The sequence below is a fragment of the Piliocolobus tephrosceles genome, chromosome 7 (genome assembly GCF_002776525.5).
Source record: "Piliocolobus tephrosceles isolate RC106 chromosome 7, ASM277652v3, whole genome shotgun sequence".
NCBI lineage: Eukaryota > Metazoa > Chordata > Mammalia > Primates > Cercopithecidae > Piliocolobus > Piliocolobus tephrosceles.
Genome location: NC_045440.1, coordinates 18,457,985 through 18,470,277, shown reverse-complemented (window position 1 = coordinate 18,470,277; position 12,293 = coordinate 18,457,985). Strand labels below are relative to the sequence as shown.

Here is a 12,293-nt window from a genome sequence, read left to right as displayed (position 1 = left end):
GACGGTATTAGGAAAAAGAAACTGGCGAGTAAGAGGAAGGGGTAATGAAGAAAGGGGAACATACAGAGAACGAGAGAAGGAATGGATTAAAGAAAATAACCGGAGTAAGAATTTCAGGTAATGAAACGGAAAACAGGATGCGATAAGAGCAAGACAGGAACAATCGGAAAAAGGGGCCAGGCAAGAATGGAAGACTGAGGGGGCAGGGTCGCCCGATGGGGCTGATGGAAGTGAGAGCAGAGAGACCGGACCGGGGACCCCGCGCAGGCCGCGGGCGCGAAGGAGCAGCGAGGTCGCCAGCAGCCCCAGCTGTCAGCCCGGAACAAAGGCCGCCGAACGGCACAAACCAGGCTGCCGGCAGCTCGCTGCCAATCAGCGGCGCCGGCGCTGGCCCCGCCCCGGGCCGGCCCCGCCCCGCCCCGCCCCGCCCCGGCCCCGGGACCCGCGCAGAGGCCGGCGCGCCTGGAGCTGGCGGGTTGGCAGCGGCCGGGCGGGGAGGCCGAAAGTTTTTCTGCCCGCCTCGGCCAGCGAGTGGGAGCTGGGAGCTTCATCCCGCGCGGTGGGACCGGCCCGGCCCGCTCAGGAGCTCTGGAAAAAGAGAGACGGGAACACACCGCGAAACACTGGGGGAAAAAAAAATTCTCAAGTGCGCCCGAGGCGCAGGGGGCAGGTAAGACGCGGTGGCCGGGGGTCTCCCCGCCCCTGGAGGGTCTGCTGCCCTGGCTGCGGTAAAACTAGCTCCCCGCGCCGGGCTGGCCCGTCCGTGCGTCCGCGCGTCCGTCGGTCTTTGTCTGTCTGTGTCCGTGGCTGTTGAGGTGTCTTTGTTTCCGCGTGGAGCTGTCAGGGTCTCCCCTCAGCAGGGTGGGCGCCGCTGCTCCGACCCGGCCCGGAGGAGGTGACTGACTGTGCGTCCGTCCTCCTGTCTTTGTCTCCGTGTCTCCTGCAGACGGGGCTCGTCTATTTCCAGCCCCGATGCTGATCCTGGCGGGGACGTCAGTGTTAGGTGACACTGGTGTCGGAGGTGAAGAAGTGGGACGTGGGGACGCGAGGCCGCAGGGGCAGAGGCCGCAGGAATAAGGTCCGGCGGTCGGGCCGGGCCGCTGAACTTCGCTGTCTGGAACTTTGAGGATAAGCTGTGTCCACGCAGGTGGGGAAGACACCGGTGCGATGCAGCGAGGTATTTCAAAGGTTTCCCTCAAGGAATAAGTCATACGGGCGGAGGTGGTTAGAGAGGAAGGTGGTATATCGGAGTGTCTAAGTGGCTCCCTGGGGCTACAGGTTCCTGGAGTCGGTCCTGGGTGTGCAATTCAGGAATTCAGTCAAAGCACCACGCACACACAGACACAGCACCACGCTAACTTCACTCCTTCCACCGCCACCCTAGGCAGCCAGACCTCACCCCTCCACCGTGCCACAGGCTTTGCTCTGGCTGGAGACGCTTCAGAGGTCGCAGCTCGGCAGCAACAGGCACCCCGGAGACACCAAGGGCCAGGTGATGTTTCTCTTTCCTGCTCCAAGTGGAAAGGTTTGAACTGTGGAGCAAATGAGTGTTGTGCTCGCCCACGAGTATGTCAGGCCTGGGAAAGTGCTCCAGACTTGTTAGCTTCGCAGTCCTCAATTTCCCAGGAATAAGAAGTGCTTTGGGATCTGGCCTCCTAAAGCGTTTCCTGTCTGACTTATTCCCTCCACACCGTCCCGCTGCCATCAGCCTCTCTGCTCTCTGGTCCTGGGCGCTGGGAAACTACTGAGGAGGCACTGAGTTCTGGACCGTGCTGGGCAGGCGCGGCTCCTAATAAGGATCCCACACTCTGCTGAAAGTGCAGCCTAATAGGAGTGCTGGGAGCCCGGGAGCCCAGCCACAAAGAGGTGAGCTATCTGCTTGGCAGTTCCTGCACCAAGACCCTGAGAAGAGTCTGCGGGTACGGGCAACAGGGTGTTTGTAACCTGAGCTTTCTCTTAAGTTCAAAAACAGTTTTCAGCAGGCATCCAGAGGGTGTATGGAGGTGTCTGAAGAGTGTGCGCATATGGGTATTAGAAAGAGCATTTACAGAGGGGAAAGGTGTTTATGTTTAAGAGTGGAATGGAACATAGTCTGTGGGTAGGAGTCTGCGGGCAGAGAGCATACAGGCTAATCAGGCGTGGCGTTACACCTTGTATTTATCCAGCGCTTTTCTTTGGAGGCGCTTTCTGCTCATCATAGACGTTATCTCATATGTTATCTCCTTTATCCTCACAACATAACTACCAGGTTGGCGCGGTGGGCTCTCTGTGTCTGCCAGTGAAGAAACGGAGGCATCAGAAGGGAAAGGCATTCCCTGAGGTCCTACAACTCATGGGAGGGAGCAACTGGGAGTCCTAGTAAGAGGTCCCAGCTGGGTGGATGTGAGTGTGCGGCGCTCAATCTGCTTAAGAAGAGAAGAAAACTAGTAGAAAAAGAAAGGGCATCTCTGTGGGTGTCTATATGCAAGCAAAAGGGAGGATGGGACATTTGATGTGCTGAAGATGGTTGTTATTTAACATTTATAGCAGCGACTGTGTGTTTCACGAAGTAAACCTGTCTCAGCAATTCAGCTTGTGCATTTGTTTGTCTGCAGGAAGTGCCCCCAACTGTGTGTGCCTGGTTGGATGTGGGACAGGGGTGCTATCTTAGAAGGAGTGCTGCTGTGTGGGGTGTGCTGGGGAAAGCCAGTGCTTTGGGAGTGTGTGAAGGAAAGATGTGCCTTTCAGTTTTGAGAAGCCGTGGGTCAGCGTGTATAGCAAAGCTATACATGGGCTCCAGACGTATATAAATGGCTTTCTAATCCTGAAAACTTATTTATATGCCTTGCGCTTATTCAACATTCATTTCATAAATATTCATTGGGTGCCTACCAAATGCAGGGCTCTGAGCTAGGCAGTGAGGCTAGGAAGATGAATAATGTAATGATGGCAAACCTATATGGGTAAGCACCTTATAGACCAGTGTAATGGATAATAGCCTAACACTTAATACCAACCACTAAATACACTTGTGCCCGGGACTTTTTATTCATTATCTCATTTAATTTTCACTGCAGCCCTGCAGGGTATATATAATTATCAGATGAGGAGAGTTAGGTAATTTAGCCAGGCTACAAAACCCAGGGGCAGGGATCTGAGATCAACTTAGTAAGGTTCTGGACCCTGGCTCTGTCCATGTTATTCTGTTACCTTTGAACATAGAAACACTGTTTCTTCTGTGTAAAATATTCCTGCCTGGTCTCTCTACCTTCTCCACTTAACTGGCTCCCAAATTTTTTTTTTTTTTTTTTAAAGATGGAGTCTTGCTCTGTCACCCAGGCTGGAGTGAAGTGGTGCGATCTTGGCTCACTGCAACCTCCACCTGTCGGGTTCAAGCAATTCTCCTGCCTCAGCCTCCCAAGTTGCTGGGACTACAGGTGCCTGCCACCACACCCAGCTAATGTTTTGTATTTTTAGTAGAAATGGGGTTTTGCCATGCTGGTCAGGCTAGTCTTGAACTCCTTATCTCAAGTGATCCATTGGCCTCAGCCTCCCAAAGTGTTGGAATTACAAGCATGAGCCACCACGCCCAGCCCCATTGTGGGTTTTTTTTTTTTTGAGACGGAGTCTTGCTCTGTCGCCCAGGCTGGAGTGCGGGTGCGGTGGCCGGATCTCAGCTCACTGCAAGCTCCGCCTCCCGGGTTTACGTCATTCTCCTGCCTCAGCCTCCTGAGTAGCTGGGACTACAGGCGCCACCACCTCGCCTGGCTAATTGTTTGTATTTTTAGTATAGACGGGGTTTCACCGTGTTAGCCAGGATGGTCTCGATCTCCTGACCTCGTGATCCACCCATCTCAGCCTCCCAAAGTGCTGGGATTACAGGCTTGAGCCACCGCGCCCGGCCCATTGTGGGTTTTAACCATAGGGATAAACTCCTCCAAGAAAGTTTCCCCTATTTTTTCCTTAATTCTGGGTCAGGTACCTTCCTCGGAGTCCCTACCATCATATCCGTATATTATAGCATTTACCCACTGACTTCTGAGGAGTCTACAAAATTCCTAGAAGCAGAGACTGCGTCGTGAGTTCCGAGCTCAAAATACAGTGTTGGCTTTCTGTAGATACTAAGAGTATGCCCTTAGTAAATGCTTGTTTAATAAGGTGAGGGAAAAGAGGAGAGGTCTCAGAGACCTTTGGCAGGAGCACTGTTCCCAACAGTAGATTTCTGCATGGGTGCCCTTTGCTAGAGTGGCCACTGACTTTCCTTCCTCTGTTCCTGGGCCAGCTCCTACAAGGCCTCTCCCTAGATGGGGCCATTTCAGGCCCCACCAACAGTTCGGGGAGCCTGAGGGAACCCTCGCCCCCACCCACTCTATCTGTAGGTCATCACCTCACAAACACAGTTGTAGAAGGGGATGTTCTAGGTGTGACCTAGACCTAGGGTTTTAAAATCCTGCACTTGGAGCCCCAGGGGCCAGATGGTTCCAGGGCAATGATGAGACGTTCCTGGGATTTTTTTTTTTTTTTTTTTTGAGACGGAGTCTCGCTCTGTCGCCCAGGCTGGAGTGCAGTGGCCGGATCTCAGCTCACTGCAAGCTCCGCCTCCCGGGTTTACGCCATTCTCCTGCCTCAGCCTCCCGAGTAGCTGGGACTACAGGCGCCCGCCACCTCGCCCGGCTAGTCTTTTGTATTTTTTTTAGTAGAGACGGGGTTTCACCGAGTTAGCCAGGATGGTCTCGATCTCTGGACCTCGTGATCCGCCCATCTCGGCCTCCCAAAGTGCTGGGATTACAGGCTTGAGCCACCGCGCCCGGCCCATTCCTGGGATTTTGCCAACAAAGAAGTATCCAACTGCCTGGGGAATCTTGAGGTGATTTACATATTAGCTCTTTGAGTTTGCTGTTGAATAGATCTTTATGCTGCTACAGTTTGAAGCCTGAAATGGACACTCCTAGACTTGCAGTGGAGAGTGTGAATCGCTACCATGTTTGGGGAGGTAATCTGGCCATGATTTCTCCAAGGCCACGCGGTCGGATGATTGTCCTCCCATGCCCTTTCCATCGCCCTGTTATTTCTCATATTGGAATTACAACCTGTGTTGTCGGGGGTCCACGGTAAAGTTTTAAAGATCGTTGATCAAGTTTGAAAAACTCTGCATTTCACTATTTATTAAAGGTCTTATCCGTGTGAGGTGCCAGGGAGTGGGGAACAACAGCAAAAAAGATGAAATAAATAATGCTTTGAGACTAAAGTTTGTGAAAACGGTTGGGAAAAAGAATTGGCACACGTAAACAACGACAAGTAAGTTGAAAACTGGATTGCTTTAGGTTGGTGCAAAAGTAATTGGTGGTTTTTGCAATTAAAATACTAACTTTGAATACAGCAGTTTCTCAGTGTCTCAGCAGGAGGCAGGTGAGCTAGAACCTTCCTTACCAGGGAGGAGGTGGCCGTGAACTGAACCTCGAAGTTGAACCTGATGAGGGTAGGAAGGGAGTCAGCGAAGCAGAAGTCAAGTTCACGGCTCTAAGATACAAACTGGAGCTGAGGAGACAGGGCTCTCTCTTCCAAGAACCCTAGCCAGAGTCTGTTGCCTCCTTATGCCAGGTATGGCCAGCCACCCAGACCAGACAGAGGTGGTGCATAAGAAATGGGAGGTTTTCAACCTCTCACCACTGCCTCCAGCCAGTGTGCACATTAGCCTCCAGATCCCCTCCTCCCAGGGTTGGAGAAGTTGATGGGGATATGTCAGCTACAGTTGGGCAGAGCTGGTGAGCTTACGGCTAGTTAGCTCCCTTTACCATTTGGCAAAGCCTGCTGCGTTGCTGCAGTTTCCATCCTGTGTCTCTCCCACTGGTTTTTTGTTTCTTTATTTTTTAGAGACAAGATCTTGCTCTTTCTCTCAGGATGGAGTGCAGTGATGTGATCACAGCTCAGCTCACTGCAATCTTGACCTTCTAAGCTCAGGTGATCCCCAGTCCTCCTTCCTCAGACTCCCGAGTAGCTGGGACCACAAGTGCGTACCCATACATCTGGCTAATGGTTTTTAATGTTTATAGAGATAGGGTCCCGTTACGTTGCTCAGACTGGTCTTGAACTCCTGGCCTGAAGTGATCTTCCCACTTTGGCTTCCCAGTGTTGGGATTCTAGGTGTGAGCCACCACACCCAGTAGTTCAATTATTGTATTACCCAGTAATACATTTGAATCTTCTTCACTTTTTCTGTGCTCTCTTCACCCCCCATCTGCCTTTTCTCTAAGTGCTTGTGATGCATATATGTTAAGTTCAATAAACAATAAACTAGAGCCTGGCACGATGGCTCATGCCTATAATCCCAGCAATTTAGGAGGCCGAGGTGAGCCAATCACCAGAGGTCAGGCGTTCCAGACAAGCCTGCCCAACATGGCGAAACCCCATCTCTACTAAAAATACAAAAAAATTAGCTGGGCATGGTGTTGCACGCTTGTAGTCCCAGCTACCCAGGAGGCTGAGGCAGGAGAATCGCTCGAACCCGGGAGGCGGAGGTTGCAGTGAGCCGAGATCGCTCCACTGCACTGCAGCCTGGGCTGCAAAGCGAGACATTGTCTCAAAACAAACAAACAAACAAAAACCCACAATAAACTAGGAGTAGCTAGGATAATGGAATGTCTACTTGGGATTTGCTTGAGGGAATGAAAATTTATCATCTATCAGTTCTTTCTTTATAGCTTGTCAATTCAAAAGGTTTAGTCCACTCCACGTTGAAATTAGAACAAATATTGCCTCCACAGAATTTGAATTAATGACATTTCATTGGAATACCAACCTTAATTGCATAATATATTTCAGTGTTTCCACGTTGCCTGTGAGCAAGTTAGTTCTGAACTAAAATGGGATGGCAGTCTCTTCACTGGTAGCTCAACAGTGTGTGGAAACCAGACTTCAGGGGTAATCACACATGGAGGCTGCCCCCAGGTGAGAAGAGAATTGGATGGAGCATCGTGGGAAGAAGAGTGAAGGGAGGCGGAAGATGGAGACAGAAGACAAGCAGAGAGGGAATGTGTGTGTTAGCTAACAGTTAAGCTAATTGTTCTAATCAATCCAGCAGAGAGGTGATTTTTCTTACTAAGTGACAGGCCAAATTGGTGTCTGAACAGATGTGATGTGGGTTGCATCCAGCACCTGGAACAAAGACAGCAAAGAGCTGCCTCACGGAGATCGCCAGTAGAAGTGCTTCATGTCAGTTAATCATTGTGTGAGAAGATAGGGCTGCCTTCAGGCCAGTGCCAGAGCACAGGCGCACACACACATGCACACATGCATGCACGCACACGCACATTCATCCATTTCATTCATCCACTCTCATCGTCTCTCCCTCTGAGTCATGCTTTCTTGTGATACCCAAACTCACAAGCCCATGTACATCACATTACACAAATCTTCAGAGACTCCCAAAATGTCAGGACCCAGGAGATCCACACCTCTGCCTACCTGTGGCATGGTCTGAGGTGAGCTCAGACAGCCCCTCCCCGATGCCATGCCCGGGGTAGTCTTTGGGCAGTCATGAGCCCATCAGAGTTACAGATACTCCGTAGGAAGAGGATGGGCCAGTCTAGGTGAGATGTTCAGCCTGAGCAGGGTACAAGAACGGGCCCCTCAAGGAGGTTGAAAGTGGAGGTGAGCTGGGGTTGGGAGTGGGCATTGTTCTCAAACCCTCCCATTCCTGTGCATGAATCTGACCTCACGGAATAACCTGTCAGGTGGCTGAGGCCATCCATCCCTGCCCAAAGCACCAGGGCAGGGCCGTGCACTTGGCTCCCTGGCCTGTTGGCTTGGGGGGCATTTTCACTCTTCTTGCTGCTGCAAAGCCATTTGCTGCTAAATCACCCTCCTCTTGGCACCCTGGACTGCTAAATTGGTCTCAACTTGCTGTACTTCCACCCACCACCTTAGTCATTATTCGCTGGCAGCATTCAGAGAGTGGGTGTAAAGCAGTCGAACATTATATTCCTGCTGTAAAGAGAGAGAATTGAGTATAGACATGCAAGGAGAGGGGAGAGAGGGAAGGAGGGAAGACAGCATGAAGGAGGCAGGGAAACAAGGCCTGGGGTTTGCCAGTCCCTTTCCCTGGTGACCCCAATGACACTGGATGGGGGGGGCGTTATAGGTGAGTGGGTCCTGGCTCAGTGGGAGAAGACAAAGGGGTCCACCTGCTACTGAGTGACTTCCCACCCCTGGTCTGGAGGCAGGAAAGGACATTAGCCATGGGAAGAGAAGGGTTCTGCCCTCCGTGAACTCCCTGTTCCTTGAATTCTGCAGTGTACAACGTACTTGTCACTCCCATTTGAGCACTTGTTCCCGTGTATTCGTATTTAGCTTTTTATCTCTATCCTCCCTCCCAGCGTAGATTATAAGGCCCTTAAAAGAGAAAGTGTGTCCCGCATCTGATACATAGCACCAGGACCTGGGGATGGTCTAGGGCTCGGTCTCAAATGGCTGAGATGGACGGCACTAAGGCCCACAGTGCTTCTTTCTACCCAGCCACTTCAGATCTCTCTGTGCCACTCAAGTGCCACAGAAACTGGAAAGCCAGGCAAGCAAAAGGAGATGGAATTGCAAGGGAAACTACAGGGCTTGGTCTGCAGTCTCAGTGGGAAACTCCAAGGAGGGAAAGGGTTACACTGCAGAACAGACCAGCCAGGAAAGCAGAAACTTAAGAGACCTGCGGTCCTCGTGCAGAAGGCTCGGGGTGATCTCCACCTGGCACACGGGCTCTACTGATAGCTCATCTAATGCCCAATGCCCAGGCATGGTGCCGGGGCTAGCAGGAGGTAGGAAGCAGAATCGGTTCTCACATCAGGCAGCAGTGGCAGCGTCAGGCAGGGCAGACTGACCTTGACAGGAGGCTCTCTGAGTCACTGATAACATTTGTTTGGGCACCCAGGGAGAGGTTAGAAAGGGAACCCATGCCATCCTAAGCAGGCTTGGGACCTGTTGGGGCCCTCAACCCAAGCTCCTTGCCTCCCACACTCTGCTTGGGGGAGATAATAGGAAAACGCCAAGAACAGAAGCCTCCCCAGCTAGGGAGGCAGGGAGATACGGGGATGAGCCCTGAGGGATATGGGAATGAGCCCTGAGGCTGCCCTTGACCTTCCAGAGAGGCACCCCCGTGCCTGGTGTCTGTAGGTACCTGTGTGGGGTCTGCCCTTCCCTCTGTCTCCCATGGTCAATGGCAGCAGAGGTCCAAAAGGACAATCAACACACTCAGGGTAGCTTCCCTTATTTATTGCAACCTTCAGACACTCCAGCTTCAGCTCTTCCCTGCTCCCCGCCACCGCAAAGGGCATCTCCTCAGTGCAAGGGGAGGAGGGAGGGAAGCACGGACTGAACAGCACTCACATCTTGAGGAGACAGCCTCCCCCTCCTTGCCTATCAAATTCCCCCAGCCCCAACGCCTCCGTGGCGCCAGCAGACAAACCACACTGCAGGCAGGTGGGGAAAACAAGAGGAGCCAGGCGGAGCCCCCAGCCTCCACCTGCACTGTAAAGCAAGCCAGCCCCTGAAGGAGGCCTGGGACGGACTCCCCAGCTGCCTTCGGCTCCTCCCCTTGCCAGGCCCGCAGCTGGCCCCGCTCAAAGGCTCTGCAGCCGGCTGGTGGGGCAGGTGTGGGCAGGATGTGTGTCTATTCCCAAGACAGGATTTCTTCATCTATCAAACTAGAAGCACCAGGCATTTGGCTTCTCTGGGCTTCTACCAGTGCCTCAGACATCTGTTGACTTAGAAACTTTTTCTTGATGTTGGACTTACTTGTATACCAGAGCCACAGACAGGACCTCCAACTCTAGGGTCCTAAGATTTGTCAGGACACAAAAGAGCCTGTGCTGAAAAAACTTCAGATACTCTACATGCAAACACAGCTCTTCAGGTTTGAAAGGGTGCTTAAAAACCACTCTATCCACATCCTCTCCCTGTCTCCCCTACACACACACATACAAGTACTCACTGCCGAGAACTTTTATTTCATACCCCAGGAACCCAGTTCTTTCCATTTTCTTTTTTCTTTTTCTTTCTTTTCATTCATTCATTTATCTATCTATCTATCTATCTATCTATCTATCTATCTATCTATCTATTTATCTATTTTGGCCTTTTGAGGCAGAGTCACGCTGTGTTGTCCAGGCTGGAATGTATGGTGCAATCCCTGCTTATTGCAGCCTCGAACTCCTGGACTCAAGTGGTCCTCCCACGTCAGCCTCCCAGGCAGCTGGGACCACAGGTGGGCATCACCATACCTGGCCCATTTTTAAATTTGTTTGTAGAGATGAGGTTTTGCTACGTCACTCAGGCGGGTTTTGAACTCCTGGCTTCAAGAAATCTCCCTAGCTCAACCTCCCAAAGTGCTGGGATTATAGGTATGAGCCACCGTCCCCCATCTCTTTCTATTTCAACTCCATCCTTTTAAAGTCACAGAAGGCTGGGTTCATGTCCAGCCCTGTGCTACACTCAGGAGCAAGATGAGCAACCACAGACCCTGCCACAACGAGTCACTTGTCCGGTATTGGGGGTGAGACAAAACATCCAGAAAAACATCATTCTACACAACAGAATCAGCACCGAGTGTTCATGGAAGATACAGAGCTGGAGAAGAGCCCCGAGGGCTGCGTGTGATTTCCAGGCAGATGAAGTGGAGGGGTGGCCAAGACAGGGAAGAGCAGGTGGTGGGGAAAGAAACGTTTCTAGAAAGGCACGTTGGAGTCAGATTGAGGAGGCCCTTGCATACCCACCGTGCATATTCAGCTGGGGAGAGGACATGCTATTTGGTAGACAGCAGAGAACCACTGAAGTCAGAGGCAGACGGGCGGCCTAGAGCAGACTCTGGTTTTAGAAAGTGAATCTAGCAATGCAATATAGAACAGATTCAAGGGTGGAGAGATTTCCTTCTAGAAATACCATTATTGGAATACCCACCTTCATCTCGCATCTCCTAGTTGATAGCACAGGTTCCCAGAGAACTCCTGTAGCCGGGGAATGTTTGGGGTGACCGAGGCTTCAAGGAGAGAGAAGTTCCTAATCCAAGGTCAAGATGCTGGGCCCAGGATTATTTATTTAATGGGACAGATGGATAATACCTCCTTACTTTGGACCTGAATGAAATCACAGAGGGCTTTCGGTTTTTACATAGATGAAGACATAGAGGCCCCGAGAGGGGAAGGGACTTTCTCAGGGTCCCACGTCTGAGGGACAGGACAGAGCCAGGATCGATGGTCCACATCAGGGCTCTTTCTACTAACGTGCTGTGGGGCCGGTGGATGAGGACTGACGAGCCAGCAGAATTCATCAGACCCTCAGACCTCAATGGTAGGCAGATTTGCCCAGGGGCCATATGAGAACACAGCAATAGAGAGAGGCTTTCAATCTTGGTAGATTTTTCTCCCTACCCCAGTCAAAGGAGCCCCTGGACTTTCGTGACAGCTGATACAGCGCTCTGTATTTTTCTCACCACTCTTCTGTCTTGTTTCGCTGAGTGCTGGAGGCATCTTATTTCCGTCTGTTCCTCTGCCTTTTCTGTCCTAAGGGTTCTGTGACAGCAAAGGCTGTGCTGGTCACAGTTGCTAACAGTCGGTACTTTCAAAACTGAAAAGCAAGTTCTCTGCCTCTCTCATATGTGCACAGCTTAAGCCAAACCCAAGCAAAACAGAAGGGTTGCTGGGTGCCAGTCAGCAGGGCTAGCCACCCATACAGCGACACCACATAGGGAGAGGTTTCCAGGCAGGAGGCAGATGTGTGTCGTCATGCCAGGTGGGATGTCAGTGACAGGGCAGAAGAGGTGGGACATCCCTCAGTCTTAGACACACTGGATGCCGGGGTCCCTCTGCCTACTGCCATGAAACTCTCAGAACAGCATCTCCCACCTTTCTCTGGAAGATTCCTCAGCCTGGTACCCGCTCAGGCGTTTTCATCTTGCCTTCTAAAAACCCGGTGAGCCAAGGGAGGGGACAAAGCTGTAGCAGTGTCCCATGAGGTTTCCAGAGAGGGGACCCCTGGAGGCAGAGCCTTCCTCAGGAAGCACCTCCGCCCATGTCAGCCTCCCCTGGTCTCCCAGAGGAACTCACCCTCACCTGGCTGGCAGTCTCAGAAGCAGGTGGAGAAAGCAGGTAAGTTCTAAAGACAAGGCATGAGGTTTTTCCTGTGAGTCGATCCTAAGGCCAAGTTTGGGAGTGGACAGTGGAAAAAAACATGATTTTGGGAATCAGATCAGTGTTCATATCCTGGCTCAGCTACCTGTTAGCTGTGTGACATCAGGCAAGTCACTTGGCCTCTCTGAGCCTCAATTTTCTCAT

At 51.8% G+C, this 12,293-nt stretch overlaps 1 protein-coding gene across 1 annotated transcript in view; it reads left to right on the top strand.

Annotated features, from left to right (window-relative positions):
* The first annotated feature begins 428 nt into the window (after nucleotides 1-428).
* LZTS1 (leucine zipper tumor suppressor 1) overlaps nucleotides 429-12,293 on the top strand; it is a 57,505-nt gene continuing 45,640 nt past the window's right edge. Inside the window, exon 1 of the mRNA XM_023216857.3 lies at nucleotides 429-670. The gene's annotated coding sequence lies outside the window, so the exon portion shown is untranslated. The remainder of the gene's footprint in view (nucleotides 671-12,293) is intronic.